The sequence below is a fragment of the Rhinolophus sinicus genome, chromosome 12 (genome assembly GCF_057876585.1).
Source record: "Rhinolophus sinicus isolate RSI-liver-muscle chromosome 12, RSI-T2T, whole genome shotgun sequence".
NCBI classification, from domain to species: domain Eukaryota; kingdom Metazoa; phylum Chordata; class Mammalia; order Chiroptera; family Rhinolophidae; genus Rhinolophus; species Rhinolophus sinicus.
This window is the reverse complement of record NC_142512.1, coordinates 20,775,158-20,792,756: the sequence shown is the minus strand read 5'-3', so window position 1 is coordinate 20,792,756 and position 17,599 is coordinate 20,775,158. Positions and strand designations below refer to the sequence as shown.

The following is a 17,599-nucleotide window of genomic DNA, read 5'->3' as shown; positions in this document are numbered from 1 at the left end:
AGAATTGCATTCCGTAATTTTGATTTGAAGTTGGAATTATACATTTGGAGCTCCACATATAATTTTGAAAGAAATGGTTAGAATTTCTAACTAGGGATAAGTAGCTTACAAACTTTTTGTACCTATAATGGAATACTATGTAGTTCTACAAGAGTTTTCTTTTTCCTTTACTGGATATAAAGCCTAGCCTAAAGAACAAAATTTCCTTTCCCTTTGGTACTTCATTTGTTGATTTAAGAATCATTTAGTATCACTCTCTTACCTCCTGGAGCTCTTTTCACAATCCCTGGTTTTGAAGGTATCCAAAGTACTCATGATTTTCCTAAGCTTTTTTTTTTTTTTTTTTGGTTAAGGTCTCCTTTGTAGGTGTGTCCTTACTTTGAAAGTGCTTTATTTTCCACAACGTATTAATTCAACAAACATTAAGTGATGATTATGTGCCAGTAAGACATGGTCCCTGCCCTGTAGGAATGCTGTCTTCTCAATTTTTCCCCCTCCTGAACAGTTTTCTCAAACTAGATGTTCATAGGAAAGCAAGGACCTTCTTAATGGTTGTAAATTCCTCTAAGCCAATGGTTTTCAAACTTTAGGTTGTGACCCATTAGTGACTTGTGAATTCAATTTGGTGGGTCACAATAACAATTTATTTTAAATGAAAAATAATGGGAAATATCAGACTGTGGTGTGTGAGGATAAACATTGTGTGGAAAACTTTTTGTGTATTTTTATGTGTTCTGGGTACCCAGTTAAATTTTTTTTTTGAAATTTCTTTTTCAACTCATTCTTTTTACTCCTAATCTCATGTCTTTGAAGTATGAATATGTTTGTTTTTTCCTTTCTCTTTCAACAACTGGTTTCAGTCTCTCCAGATTCTAGTTGCTAGTCTTTTTAGTGGTTATGTTGTACATATTTACCTTTCCTAGGTCTCAAAGCTTGTAGGGTACTGAGGACTCTGTCTAAAAGATCCTGGGCAGGGTACCTCAATTTTGGCTAGGATAGTAACTTCTGAGGTTTTTATATTGGGGAACATGTGTTATCACGTAACTAGTGTCACATCCTATGTGTGTGAGAGTGCAGTTTCTTATGGAATGGCAGAATTTGTTTTTAAAAAAACTATTTGGAGCATATTTTTAAAATATCTTATTTTTATTCAGTAGATTTAATTTAAAAATATTAATTGTAATATATGTTTTAATAAAATGTTATGTGCCTAATTAAATGTATCAAGTATATTAAGTATACAGTTGACCCTTGAACAACATGAGTTGGGGTGCCGACCTCCTGCGCAGTGGAAAATCCACATTATAACTTTTTTAAACTTTTGTTTTTGTTTTGAGTGTGTTTTTCTGGACCCATCAGCTCCAAGTCAAGTAGTTGTTTCAATCTAGTTGTGGAGGGTGCAGCTCACACTGGCCCATGAGGGGATTGAACTGGCAACCCTGTTGTTAAAAGAGCATCGCGCTCTAACCAACTGAGCTAACCGGCTGCCCCCATGTATAACTTTTGACTTCCGCAAAATTTAAGTTGTTCCTCAGGATTGCTTCCAGGACCCCCAGAGGAAACCAAAATCCATGGATGCTCAAGTCCCATAGCTATATAAAATGGTGTAGATCAATGCATGTAGTTGGCCCTCTGCATCTGTGGACTCCCAACCACAGATCAAAAACAGTGCAGGTATTTATAGAAAAAAGTTCATGTATAAATGGACCCGCAGAGTCAAAACCTGTGTTGTTCAAGGGTCAACTCTATTTTTAAAATTTCAATGTACTTCAATGCATTACATCTAATCATATCCTTATGTTTTAGTTGATGTTTTTGATCTGTCTAGTGGTAGTAGTTATGAGTCTCTAGCTTGTATTTTTGATTGATTTCTTCCAGTTTATTCCCACTGAGACTGAGAAAGAGGTTTCAGAAAAAGTTGATGAACAGCATTACTAAACAAGGTCAAGGTTTTTCCTTTTTTGCACTTGGGAATTTAGTGTCATTCAGAATAGGAAATGCTTTGTCCTTTGCCAAAAGCATCCATAGCCTTGACTGTAAAGACTAAAATTACTAATTAACCTATATTGTACTTGATAAGGAAATTTTACTTTTCATTGTGGCACAGAAACTCTATGGTATGTGTTACAGTATTTAACATGTAGTGTTTAATCTCATGCTGTGCGAATGGTTGATGATGATTTTGATGTTTTACCAGGACTGTCACATACAGGAGTACAGTATTTCAGTTGATTTGTTTCAAGGGTTTTGGGCCCCAGAGGGGTAATATAATGTGCCCACTTTCAGATTCTTTACTTTGACATACAGTTTTTAGTGGTGATATTTTTTCCATTATCTAGGAAAGTACAAACAACTTGAAAATAGAGAAATGAAAAGGTCTTTTTATCTTCAGTTTAGGTACTGAATATTTTTGTGTATTATTTATGAATGTTCAATTCTATAAGTAATGTTATAAAAATGTAATCAAGAGTAAAAGGATTTTAAGAAGGAAAAGATGTGAAAATTTTCACTTTAAGAAATGTCCTGTAATAGAAGAAATTGATTGTTAGCAGAAGAAATTACAGAATATGGTTATTATTTCTTTGTTTATGTGACACTTTGATTGAACATATATATATATATAAGGTTGGCGCAAAAGTAATTGTGGCTTTTGCATTTTTAACCTTTTAAATGGTAATTACTTTTGCACCAACCTAATACATATTAATGTAGAGTAAACTGGTTGGAGAGAACTACTGTGTTCAAGGATAGCATGGTTTAGACAAAAATTGAAATATTGATACATGAATTTTCTTCTTGTAATATGTATTAGATAATTTGATAAGTTAGAAGGATAAGTTTCTCAAGAGAGTTTACTTTTGTAGTAAACGATGTTATACCAAAACCTTAAATAATGGATTGTTACCAAATGAATTTTTTTCTTTTTCTGGTTGAATACATATGCAGTAGATACTGTTTATTATTTCACAATCAAATAAGTGATACGAGTGGTGGGTTTTTTGTTTCTGTTTTGTTTTTTCACTTAGTAGTTAGTATTAGAATTGAATTGAATTTTGTGCCTGTGAGGAGGGCCAAATGTGATTTTTGAAGAAAAAAAAAATTTAATCAACAAGAATGGACTTGTTTTGGAAGTTGTGTGTTTTGAAAACTTTAAATAAAAGTCAAATAAAGAACTTTTATTTTTATTTATCAGGTTTGGAATGTAGATATTTTCGTAATGAATCATTCTTTTAAAAATTTAGCCTAAGTTAGAGAATTAGCCTCCCAATATTTTATACTCTATGCACTCTAAATGACTAAATTTAACAAGGCATCTGGTTAATTTAAGAGGCTTGTAAATAGATTTTCATTCAACCTTCCAGGTGTTGGCATGGAATATATTAGGGTAGGAATGGTAAAATGTAAGCAAACATCTAAAATGTTTTATGACTATCTTTGAGGTGGTAAATCCAGTTATTAACAATAAAATTATTCTATTGTTGAGAGATGAAATGTTCATTAAATAATGCAAAAACTGCCATTGTTTATGACCATTGATATGTTGAGGTTTACCACCATTCTGTTTCTTAACATATAAAGTTAGGTGACATGGTATCCCAAATTTTAGTATGCATTGTTTTACCTTATCTTATTCAGATAGCATTGTAATATGAGATTACAACATTTTTTGAAACTCTTTTTAAAATTATTTTGAAGCATAGTTTTTGAGCTATTTGGTTTACTCATGCTTAACTTAATACAGAAATCAATTTCAATTTAACACTTAAGGTATTCACATAGGTTATAATTTATGATTTGGCAAAACAACAACAGATAATCCAATTAGAAATGGACAGAGTACTTGAATAGACATTTTTCCAAAGAAGATATATGAATGGCTAACAGGTATATTAAAAGATGCTCAACATCACTAGTCATTAGGGAAATACAAATTAAAACCACAATGATATATCACCTCTTGCCTGTTAGACTGACCACCATTAAAAAAACAAGAGATAACAAATGCTGGCATGGATGGTGGAGAAAAAAGAACCCCTGTGCATTGTTGGTGGGGTTGTAAATTGGCTCAGCCACTATGGAAGACCGTATGGAGGGTCCTTAAAAGATCAAAAATAGAACTATCATCCAGCAATTCCACTTCTGGAAGTGTATACAAAGGAAAGGAAAACACTAACTTGTAAAGATACCTGCATCCCCATGTTTATTGCAGCATTATTTATAGTAGCCAAGACATGGAAACAACCTAAGTGTCCACTGATGCAAGAATGGATAAAGAAGTTGTGGTGTATATTTATACAAATATATGATGGAATATTATTCAGCCATAAAAAATGAAATCCTACCATGTGTGACAACATGGATGAACCTTGAAGGCATTATGCTAAGCAAGATAAGTCAGAGAAAGACAAATACTGTATGATCTCATTTATATGTGAAATCTAATACAAACAAACCCCCACCAAGCTCATAGAAAAAGAGATCAGAATTGTGGTTACCAGAGGTGGGAGGGGTGGGGGGGAGGAAGAGGAGTTGGGGGAAGGTGGTTAAAAGGTACAAACTTACACTGTTAAGATAAATACTAGAAACATAATGTACAACATGATGACTATAGTTAACACTTCTGTATGATGTATAGGAAAGTTGATAAGAAAGTAGATCCTAAGAGTTCTGATCACGAGAAATTTTTTTCCTTTTTATTGTATTTATATGACATGAATTTTAAGTAAACCTGTGGTAATTATCTCACAATATATGTAAATCAAACCATGCTGTACATCTTAAACTTACACAGTGATGTATGTCAAGTTATTTCTCAAAACTGGAAAAAAATGTTACTCTTTGTATCAAGAAAAATTTATGGTTTTCTTGGTATGAAACTATGAAAACACCAAGTCAAGATAGTAATTGATGGAATTTGAATTTAAAGACTACCAGTTTAGCCAGTAAGCTGTGTAGCTTTGGTATCAAAATAAGATTCAGTAATAACACATGTATTTATTCTATAACTTTTGAGTGCTGTGTTAAGCACTGTGCTTACCAAAATAGGTTCAGTAATGACACATCTATTTTATTATACAGTTTTTAGTGTTCTTTGCTAGGTACTGTGCCAGGATGCAGACATGAGTAAGATTTGAGCACATCCATTTTCCAGTGTAGTAGGGATACAGACTTGCCAACAAATACAGACAAGAATGCAGTGCAAGTTTTCTCAATCATGACAGTATTGACGTTTTAGGTAGGATAATTCATTGTTATGGGGATCTGTGCTGTGTATTATAGGATGTTTTTCAGCATCCCTGGCCTTTTCACATTAGATGCCAGTTGTACTCCCTCCCCTAGTTGTGATGATCAAAAGTGTCCAGACATTGCCAAATGTCCCCTGGGGAATAAAATCACCTCTGATTGAGATTTGCTGGTGTAATGAATGTTAAGGATACGATAAGCAGAATGTACAAAGAGCTGTTATAGCACAAGTGAAGTAGAGTTAAGGGATGTTTTGGTGAATGACCCGTGAGGGAGTGAGACTTTATGTGAGTCTTGAGGAAAAGTAGGAGTGGAAAGAGTATTACATACCCGAGAGCATGGAAGATCAATATCTAAGAGGGTGATGACTAATAATTTGTGGCTATAGGCTATTTATTTGCTTTGGGATGGATGTTTGGTAACATGAAGCTGAAAAGATACTTTGGGGCCATATATTTTTAACTATTGAGGCATAATTAATGCAGAAAACTGCATGAATATTAAGTGTAAGCATTCAAATTCAAAAATTTTAGTGGCTTTTAATAGGACAAATTTTTTGCTTGACATGCTATATGTATAGTGTGGGTTGGTGGGGGATTCTGCTTGTTCTTGATAGGCAAGGTCTGAGACTGATGGAGGCTCCATCTCAACACATGGTTCTGTGATCTCTGTGGCAATGGGAAAGAGACTTGCTATGCTAATAAAACTCACCGGCTCTTAAAGGGTCTACCTAGAAGAGAGGGTCCTGTCTTTTTGGCTTATTGTTCACTGGCCAAGCAAGTTATCTGACCTTAAGAGATTTCACAGAGGATAAGAAAGTGCAGTCCTACTAAGTGTCCTGAAAAGAACTGAAATATTTCAACCATGGTAAATATTTGTCATATGTTGAGTTATAGCTTATTTAGTCTTTTAAAAAGTGAATTATGTTGAAATTTACGGTACGAATCTTAGTAGTAGTAAAAGCTACCACTTACTGAGCATTTACTGTGTGTCACATACTTTACTTTTATTTTAATTGTTTACATTTCTGCAAGGTAGATGGTAGTCCCACTTTATACTGAGGAAACTGATGTTAATAATAACTCATTTAAGATCACATAGCCAGTAAGTGATGGAGCTAGGAGTGTGTCTGGAAAGCATGAGCTAGTTGTATTCTACTTGGTTGAGTAGCACCTACTTGGCAGTAGGGGCGGAGGGAGGGAGAAAAAGCTTTATGACTAATCAATCAAATATTGTTCATTAGACTTAAATGAATTAGCAGTGGTTTCTTCCTGTAAATAACATTTTTCTCTAAGACTTTTTTTCTGAAATTTCACAAGTTTAGACCATTTCACTGCATATTAAAGATTCACAGGATTAAAAGTTGCTGTTTCTTATTGTTTTCTTTCTTTCCTTTTTTTTTTTTTTACAACCTTCTATCTGATTTCTGCCTATATTACTCTACTGAACCTGTTCTTTAAGGCTACCTATTTATTATAAGTGTTTGAGTGAGAATCTTTCATCAGTTACTCTTTCTTAGACAGGATTTCCTTTCAGGTTTGTGAATTGCTAGTCATGGGGGTGTTGATAATTAGAATAAGAGGGAGTCTGGCTGTTAGGAATAGAAAGTAAAGTAGAAGGCTGAGTCAGAAGTAGGGGTTTTTATAAGAAAACCTTAGGAAAGATTAAAGGAAACAAGTAAATTTGGTCTGTAAAGCTGTCTTCTTACCTCTGTTGGAAGGAAAGTGCTTATCTTTGAGAGGCTGACAGTACTTTAACATGAAGTTAATGGACAGAGCTAAGGCTCTCTGTAATGGGGAAGGCCTCTGAAAAGTTAGTCAAAGCATTTCCATCATCCCAGCTATCCTTGCCGTTCAGGCCATGGTGGGTCTTTGGAAAATAAGCAGCTTTTGCCTTGAAATCAGAAAGGCCTTAAATAATGGGGAAAAGTTATTTAGAATAAGTTATTTGAAGATACAAAAGATACAAAAATTTGTAACATGAAAAGTAAGTTACCCTGCCACCTTGTACCCCTTCCTACAGGCAACCACATATCTTGTGTATCCTTTCAAAGACAGTTGGCATTAAACATTGTAGTAGGGGGAAAAAAACCCTCTTAGTATGCAAGTCTGCAGAAGAACAGTAAACATTTACAAGCACTTCATCAAAACTTTGAGGAGAAACATGAAAAGTCTGTCTTTAGCAAATTAATTGTATGATGCACATGGCTAATTTAGGATATATAACATTGGTATTTACTTAGTAATTTAATGTGTGCAGAAAAATGTAAAAAAATTTTCTAAGAGCGGAAATCTACTTGTGACTTTAGTCCTCCTGACCCTGTTTTCTTTTTATATCTTAAGTGCCTGAAACATCAGTTTGTTTGTTAGATAGATTTTCAGGGAACAGGACTTTTGAGTTTAGAGAGAGACACTCTCTCTGTTTGCAAAGTACTATGTTAAGTGCTAGAAAGAAAAAAAAGGTGTTTATGAAAGACAGCTTTAGAATTCACAAGGAGAATAAATTCATGGATGATGGTCTTTTATATCTTCTCCTTATAATGCTTAACACTATTTATCACTCCCTTCTTAAAAATTTTATTTTAGTGGTTCTTTCTGCTGCTAACTAGATGTTTCTTAGCACTTGATACTTTTGTTTCTTGCTCTGATCTTCTTTCTCTCCTTTTTCCACTGCCTTTCCCAACCCCATCCTTTATACCCAACTGCCTGCCTGAAATGTCTTATATTTCTTGGATATCTGTAGACACATCAGGTTCAACACATCTAAAATAAATTGATCTTTTTCATCTTGTAAGAGGATCCTTTTATTTACCTACCTGTTTCAATGTTAATTAACATGTTTTTTTTAAGTCAACTTTAACAAGGTATAATTTATTTGCAGTAAAATTCACGCATTTTTTGGTGTATAGATCAATGGCTGTAACCATTACCCTACTGAAGATAAAGAACATTTTTATTTCCTCTGAAAATTCCCCAGAGCCCATTGCAATCAGTCTCATCCCATTTTTATTCCTAGTTAGTCACTGATGTGACTTCTGTTACTGTTAATTAGATTTGTCTTTTCTAGAGTTTAATAGAAATGGAATCATACAGTATATATTTTTGTGTTTGGCTTCTTTCTTTTGGCGTAATGTCTATGACATTTATCCATATTGTTGCATATACCGTGTTTCCCCGAAAATAAGACCAATAGCTGGACAATCAGCTCTAATGTGCAAAAATTAATAGTAAAATAAGACCGGGTCTTATATATAATGTAATGTAATGTAAACAATATAATATAAATAATATAAATATAATAATACCGGGTCTTATATTAATTTTTGCTCCAAAAGATGCATTGGACCTGATTGTCCGGCTAGGTCTTATTTTCGGGGAAACAGGGTATCAGTAGTTCCTTTCTTAAATTGCTTAGTAATATTCTAGTGTTTGGATATACAACAATTTATCCATTCACTTGTTGATTGATATTTGAATTATTTCCAGTTTTTGGCTATTCTGAGTAAAGCTGCTGTGAACATTTGTGTATAAGCTTTTTTATGGACAAGTATTTTTATTTCCGTTAATAATCTTTCTAAAGTCTTGCAAACTAGAAACTTTTGAGATTTTTTTTTGATTCTTTTAATCTCCTCACCTGTACTCATCCAGTAGTTATAAAATCATAGGGTTTCTTCCTTTGAAATATGTTTCATCCTTTGTTCTCTTTTTCACGGATATTTAATGTAATTTTTTTGAAAACCTGTATTAGGAATAGGGGACATATGAGTAGTTATGCAGATGGTGTCCTTGCTGAGTGAGGTTTATAGTGAGGTGGAAATGTTGACTAAAATTGGTGAGAAGATGGTGCTGACATTGAAGGTACAAGTTGGGGAAAAGGGATGTTGCTGCTGGATGCACTCCATCCCTGTAAGTGCGGTTTTAGTTCCTGTTTTAGTTGATAGGTTAAGATTGCCACTTTTAGTTTTTTTTTTTTGTTTTTTTTTTGCTGTATATTCATGGGTATGTATGTGGTTTGGAGTGGTGAAAAAGAAAGTTTATCATCATGGATGTTCTCATTGCTTTGTGACCTTGAGCAAATTATGTAACCTGTCTGGGTCTCAGTTGCACCATTTGTAAGATGGGGATAATTTGGGATTAGATGCATTATTATACTCATATGTATTGCTCTTAGAACAGTAACTGGCATATTGTGTTATATAAGTGTTAGCTAGTATTAGTACCTTACTTTTAAATTACTTAAAATGCTCTCTTTTCTGTTCTCATTTTAGTTCCTCTTACTTAATTCCTCTTATATAAGAGTTATCTCCTAACACACCACTCTTCTGTTACCCGTTCAAACTTACAAAGGTACAGTATCATCTGGTAACTATTTGTGTCTTTTTTTTTTCAATTGTGGTAAAATGTACAAATAATAAACTGCACAAATGAAATTTTACAAATGTATCCACCACTCAGATTAAGTTATAGAAAGTTTCTAACATTTTGGAAGGTTCCCTCTTGTCCCTTCCCCCTCAATAACCACCCCTCATCATCTGTTTTGACTTCTTTATTATTTTCGCAAATAAGCCATTTTTTAAATTGAGGTATAATTGACATAGAACATTATTAGTTTCAGGTAAACAACATAATGATTCGGTACTTGTATATATTATGAAATGATCACCACAATAAGTCTAGTTAACATTTGTCACCATATATACATGTATTTACATTTTTTTCTTGTATGAGAACTTTTAAGATCTCTTAGCAACTTACAAATGTGCTGTACAGTATTCACTGTAGTCACCGTATGACACCAATCTGTTTTCTTTATGAGCTTGTTTGTTTTTAAATTCTATGTATAAGTGAGGTCATAGTTTTTGTCTTTCTCTGTCTGACTTATTTCACTTAGCATTGTGCCCTCAAGATCCATCCATGTTGTTGCTAGTGGCAAAATTTCATCCTTTTTATGGCTGAATAATAATCTATCGTGTGTGTGTGTGTGTGCGCGCGTGTGTGTGTGTGTATCACATTTTCTTTATGCTTTTGTTCACTGATGGTCACGTAGGTTGCTTCCATGTCTTGGCTATTGTAAACAATGCTGCAGTGAGCATGGGGGTGCATATCTCTTTTCAAGTTAGTGTTTTTGTTTTCTTCAGATAAATACCTAGAAATAAAATTGCTGGACCATGTGGTAGTTCTATTTTTAATTTTTTGAGGAACCTTCATACTGTTTTCCAAAGTGGCTGTGCCAATTTATAATTCCACCAACAGTGAAGGAGCGTTCCCTTTTCTCCACATCTTCTCCAATACTTGTTATGTCGTATCTTTTGGTAACAGCCATTTGAACAGGGGTGAGGTGATATATCATTGTGGTTTTGATTTACATTTCCCTGATAATTAGTGATGTTGAGCACCTTCTTATTTACCTGTTGGCCATCTCTATGTATTTGGAAAAATGTCTATTCATATCTTGTATGCAATTTAAAATCAGATTTTGGGGTTTTTTGTTTTTTCTCTCCCTTGGGTTGTGTACGTTCTTTGTATTATTTTTATATTAACCCTTTATCAGATGTATGATTTGCAAGTATTTTCTCCCATTCCATAGGTTGTCTTTTGTTGATGGTGCACATAATTCTTTTGTTTAATTTTTAAAGTTATCTGTGATTGGCCTTTCCATATCTATGCAGCTTTATTTCCTCTTACCGCCCAGCGTACAGCCTGTGTTACATCTGCGCTGCCTGTGTTCATGAGGTCCTCTTAGCGCCCTTGGATCACATCTGGCCGATTCTCCCTGTCCATTTCAAATCTTCCATTAAAATTGTCTCCAACTGCTCTAGCTTATACTGTCCTTCTTTAAGTTCTTTTTGGACCTCAGTATCCCAGTTTAGGACTTAATGAGGTATTTTCCTTTTTTGTAATTACTTACTCATCTTAACTTTAGTAGGACTGTGGTTATTTTGCGTCCCTCTCTTATAATGCCTAGCGTAGGACACATAGTACTAATTGTTAAATAGAATCTAACTAAATTTTTAAAATTTAAGTTCCCTTCAGTGTTGGACAGCAAGTAGCAGTCATAGTAGAGAACTTGACAGAGAAGTAGGACAACTATTTATAAACCCACAAGAAGTAAAAAGCACAGCTCCATGAACCTATGTAGATTTTGAGGCTGTCCCAGTATGTGAGACTACAGTAGAATCTGAAATTTAGAACTGGGAAGGATCATAGAGAGAATATAATTAGGCCTCCCTGCTTCCTTTAATACTGAACCCATGGGAGTTGCTTGTGTGGTCGCAATAGGTCTGTGAACTTCCTGAGGGTGTATGCAATTTGCCATGTGTACACGTGTACATTCTTCTAGGGTAAGAATTTGTAACCTAATTGGATTTTCAAAAGTATTTGTGGATTTTCAAAAGCCAAAATATGACATTTTACAGATGAGACAACTGAGGCTCAGAGATAATTAAGACACAAGAGGGATGACTTACTCGTACGTTGTTATTCACAGTGATGATCCTGAGTCAACAGAAAAATAGTATTATGTTCAGTGTGTTTTGCTTTATAAAAAGGAAACACAACTGTATGGAAGTACCTGATACAGTTAGGAAATATTTCTATCCCAAATGGTTAAAATAAACTTTTAAAAAATTGAGGCAAAATTGACATAACAATTTTAAAGTGAACAATTCAGTGGCACTTAGTACATTCGTGTTGTGCAACCATCACCTCCATTCTAGGTTAAGTAAAGCATTTTACTTATTGTGGGTGCAAACCCTTTACCCATTAAGCTGTTGCTCCCTCTTCTTTTGCCCCTGCTCCTGATAACCACCAATCTTTGTTCTGCCTCTGTAGATTTGCCTATTCTGGATATTTCAGACAAATGGAATTGTACATTGTACAACTGTTTGTATCTGACTTCTTTCACTTAGCATAATGTTTTGGAGCTTTATCCACATTGTAACATGTATTAGTATTTCATCCCTTTTTATGGTTGAGTAATATTCTTTTTCTGTATTTACAGTTTGTTTATTCGTTCATTTGTTGATGGACATTTTTGTTATTATAAATAGTACTGCTATGAACATGTGTGTTTATGTACTTCTTTGAGTACCTGTTTCCAGTTCTTGTGGTATATGTCTAGGAGTGCAATTGCTGGGTCATATGGTAATTCTGTGTTTAACTTTGAGGAACTGCCATCTGTTTTCCATAATGGCTGAACTATTTTACATTCTCACCAGCAATGCACAAGGGTTCCAGTCTCTCCACATCTATTCCAACAGTTGTTTTCTGTTAAATTTTTTTTTATTTTTAATTATAAGCCATCCTTGTGGGTGTGAAGTGCTATCTCTTTGTGGTTTTGATCTGCATTTCCCTAGTGACTAATGATGCCATGTTTTCAATTTGCTTACAGGCTATTTGTATATCTTCTTTGGAAAAATATAAAATAAACTTTTGATTCTCAAAGGGGTATGCTTAAGTTGCTAAGAAAAATCTTTGAGGATGTAAAATATTTGGTGTTACTATATAATTAAGTGCCGGACTGTTTGGTACAAATACGAAATACTATGGGTAATTTAAAAAAGGAGACAAAGTAGACTACTTTAAACTTTGAAAGAATTTAAGACCCCTTCTAATATTATATACAATTATAAATTTTAATGCAGATAAAGTAATTTTGGGGGTTTTCTTACTTCAAATATTTAAATACTGTCTTTTGACTTGGCATTGAAAGATGCCCATTCAATTTTATCCACAAAAAGCACAATGTTTTAAAGTTATACATGTTAAATTACTTGATTTTAGGTAACATAAAAAAATAATACTAAATAGACAATAGAAATAAGCAGGTGAAAAATAAAGGTAGGATAACAAGATGAGTCCTCTAGTAAAATACTCTGAAAGTATCCATGGTATTTATTATTTTTTAAGATTTATTGAGGTATAATTGATATACAAATAATTGTACATATTTAGTGTATACATTTTGATGAGTTTGGACATAAGCATACACCTGTGATACCTCACCACAGTCAAGACACTGAACATATCCATCCTCTCCAAAAATTTCCTTATGTTCTTTTGTGTTTTTTGTGGTTTTGTTTTTGAATTAAGAACACTTAACATGAGAGCTATCCTCTTTAACATATCTTCGTGATATTACTATTGAAAGAAGTAGACTTAGAATTTGTTCTTCCATGCTTTTTTCCAAAGTAAGGAGAGAAATAGTCACATATAAGATTTAGTGTCCATTGTATTTTATGGAAAAAAAGCTAGTTATTCTATGAGAAGTTTTAGAGAAAATAATTGGATCATCGTAAAATGAGTGGTTATATACTAGAAATTAATGCAATAAATCAAGTAGAACATATTGAGTGGCTTTTTCTATTAACGCAAGATGAAAGTATATATTTGTCAGTTTTTTAGCCTGATTTAACTTTAAAACTATGTTGAGTAAAATTTTTAAAACTGATTTGAGATTTTAGTCTCCCTCCTTGGAATTCTATTTAGTGCCATGCTTGGTACTTTAGAGAGGCAAAGTTTGAACTCATTAATTTTCAAAAAGGAGTAAGCTCAGTCAAGGCAGATACTATCTTTTACTCATCTTTTATTATTTAATAAATAGTTCTTAAGTGAAATTGTTCCTATATTTGCTTCTCCCACTTAATCATTTCTGAATCCCCAGCACCTAGGATAGTGTCTGGGACTGGGGTAGAGGCCTGGTGAATATTGACTGAATTGTGCTTGTTTTGGCTTACCGGTAGGTCTTGATATTGTCTAATTGCAATCTGAAAGCAAGGGTGGTTCCAGCTTGTGGAAATAAGAATGCTTCATCTTCTCGTAGTCACTTCCCCTGTGAGTTACTGTATGTATTTGGGTTTGGGAACGTGGATCATTACTAAACCTTAATGTTAATGATTTGCTGTGATAATTATATATTTTAGCATATGGTCAAAACTGATATTTTCCCCCCTCAGTTTTTACATTTTTAAAGGATGTTTTGCTCCTCTTTTTTGTGGAAACTTTCCTTTGACTTAACTCATAGTAATTGCTTAGAATGAGACATTTGAGTTGTTCATACCTTTGGGCTGTTGTGAATAATACTGCTACGAACTATGGTGCACAAGTATCTCGTTGAGCCCCTGCTTTCAATCCTTTTGGATGTATCTTAGGGCTACTCCAGTATTCTTAACTGGAGTGTTTGCGTGGTGTAGCTTCCTTGCTTTTAACCTATTTTTGTCTTTATATTTAAAGTGAGTTTCTTATTCACTATTTTTAAAAATTTATTGGGGTGACAATTGTTACTTATTCACTATTTTTAAGCTTCATTAAAATGAATTTAGAAAAGTCTTTATGCAGGGGCTAATTTAGCCTTGCTGTTAAGGTATGACCCTTGGGGTCTCTACTGAATGTTCCACGTCTCCAACACAGACTCTCCACTGTGGTTGAGTTGGAAATCCGACTCCCTCCCAGCTTCGTATAACCTCTGGGCATTCAGCCTCCTAACACTTGTTCTTTGCCTGGCCCTGTGGAGTTTCACCCTGTGCATATGTAGCACAGTATTCAGTCAAATACTAAACCATCCCCTAAACAGTTCTGGAATTCTTTCCCTAAAAGGCCCACTTTCTCTATCTGTTGATTGGCCTAACTGAACTCTGATCTCTGTCTTTTGAGTTCAGAGAGACCGCCATGCTTTACTTGGAGTTCCTTTCCCTGTACTACATTCTGGAAAGTGTTTCCAGGTAGAAAGCCAGTAACCATAGAACTTTTCTATTTGTTTCACTCCTCTCAGAGCTTGAGGTCATGTGTTGCCTCGTCCAGTGTCTGAAAAAGAATTTTATGTTTTTCCAGTTTTGCCGGTGTTTATAACAGGAAGATAAATCCTGTCCCAGTTATTTTGTCATTGCTCAGAAGCAGAAGCTGATCCTAAATTTGCACCAAATTTCAAAAACAATTTGGTTTAAATTTTGTCATTGTATTATGGCCAATATTGTGACATTATTTTTAGTTTCATTAAAGTATAGTTGACTTACAATATTATAAAAGTTTCAGGTATAAAACATAATGATTCTATATTTATACACTTTACGATGTGATCACCATAAGTCTAGTGACCGTCTGTCACTGAATAAGGTTATCATTACGATGTTATTGACTATATTCCCTGTGCTGTAGTGTGACATCATTATTGGTTGAACTGTGACAGCACTTACTTGACACATTTCTACTTCTTCTTTTGCCTTTTGGAAGAGTTAGTGGGGTCAGTGGAAGAATGTAACCCATATAGAAATAAGTGACTGGAGAATATGTAATAAAACATACAAAGTGACATGAGCTTTTTCCCCCTACAATATGCTAGTGGGTTTGTGGAATTGATGAGACTTTACATACAAAGGAACAACTGAAATAGATTTGGAAGGGTGGATAAAATTTATAGGCAGAGATGGTGTTTGGTGGGTAGCATTTCAAAGGAAGAGAATAGCACTAATAAATACAGAGGGTGCCAAAAAAAATGTATGCTCATTTTAAGAAAGGAAATAACTGTATTAAAATTGTAATAATATATACCGATAACAAAAGATGAATACAAATCATGGGTATAAGGTCTGACAATTAAGTTTGCGAACTCATCCTAGAAAAAGTGCTGCATACCTCATTGCTGAATATCATTATGGTCACCTTCGAAGTGCTCCCCTTGGGAAGCTATGCACCGACGCCAGTGCCTAGTCCACCCTTTGTAGCAATTTTGGAACTCCTTCTGGAAGGGCCAGGCCATCAGAGCTGTCATCATATTACCCTTGATGTCCTGAATGTCATCAAAATATCTTCCTTTCAATATTTCCTTTATCTTTGGGTAAAGAAAGAAGTCATTGGGGGCCAGATCAGGTGAGTAGGGAGGGTGTTCCAATACAGTTATTTGTTTACTGGCTAAAAACTCCCTCACAGACAGTGCTGTGTGAGCTGGTGCATTGTCGTGATGCAAGAGCCATGAATTGTTGGCGAAAAGTTCAGGTCATCTAACTTTTTCACGCAGCCTTTTCAGCACTTCCAAATAGTAAACTTACTTAACTGTTTGTCCGATTGGTACAAATTCATAATAATTCCTCTGATATCAAAAAATTTTAGCAACAGCATTGCAATAAGTTCGCAAACTTAATTGTCAGACCTCGTGTGCTATTTTTATTTTGAAAGAAATTCTAAGATCTAATCAATATACCAGATTTTGTTGATAGTAAAGTAATTAAATTTTTATCTTGTGATTTTACTTTAGTATTAAAGGAAAACTGTATTGAGATTTGGGAAACCCCACAAGAGCTTTATCTTCCATTTGAACAAAAACGACAAAAATTCAGGGTTTGTGTTTCGACTCATTCTCTCTCTAAATATTAGTTAAAAAGTTGTCTATTCAGTTGCATAATGAATGGAAGGAAAGCCATAAAACTTGTGTATTGCTCAACTGGGGCATCTGCCTTCTATTTTTTTTTGAGAATACTAGGGAGGGCATAAAGCTTAGAAATGTAACTTACAAGTGGATCTTCATACAATGGAATTTATAATGGAGGTAACAGCAGATGTGTCTTAAATAATCAAAAGTAGTTCATATTTTGCTGGTTATTACTTCTTCTCAGGTTTGGGCATGATTTGGTATAGGCTAAATTGTTTCTATTTTCAATTGTTGCCCCTTTCCACTTCTAAGTTAAGTCTGTGTTAGGGAGAATATCATATTGGAAATAATCTTAAGACAATTGTATTTTATTCCTCAGATTCTCATATTCAGAAATTATTGAACAAAACCTAATAGTCTTGGCTTATAAATAATCAATTTTGATTCAATAGTAGGTTCAATTAGTTTCGTTACTTTTAAGGACACTGTTGATTGACCATTATGTTATATATTTTCTTAAATTTACATTTAATAATTGTATTAGCTTTCATTATTCTAATTCAGCAACTCTCATCCTTTGGCTTATCAAAAAAAGCTGCTTATAAAAAAAAATTACAGATTCCTGCACCACACTTCCAAAAATTCCTATTTAGGTTAGATGAGGGGCCTAGGAGTATGCATTTTAAAAACATGAAGCAGTTCTCATGCGGGTTGCTGTGGATCACACTTTGACAAAATGTGAATGTGCACCAAAATGTTATATGTACTTTCACAATTCCTGCTTATTAAAACCATATTTTTCATTGTTCACCTATAGAATTTCTATATTCATTGACATTTCTTGAATGCCTACTATCTCTGAGAGACATTGTGTTAGGTACATCAGACTCAGAGAAAAATAAGTAGCCTCTGCCTTTAAGGAACTTACCTAGTGGTAGAGTGAGACAGATACATAAACAAGTAATTTAGAACAATGAGATGATGTAAGTGCTAA

At 34.1% G+C, this 17,599-nt stretch overlaps 1 protein-coding gene across 3 annotated transcripts in view; it reads left to right on the top strand.

Annotated features, from left to right (window-relative positions):
- The window catches only part of TAOK1 (TAO kinase 1), a 140,244-nt gene that overhangs the window by 4,947 nt on the left and 117,698 nt on the right, over positions 1 to 17,599 (top strand). Inside the window, exon 2 of one of the 3 annotated variants that reach the window (XM_019739502.3) lies at positions 9,512 to 9,590. The exons of the other annotated variants lie outside the window; for them this stretch is intronic. The gene's annotated coding sequence lies outside the window, so the exon portion shown is untranslated. The remainder of the gene's footprint in view (positions 1 to 9,511; positions 9,591 to 17,599) is intronic. 3 annotated transcript variants of the gene reach the window in all.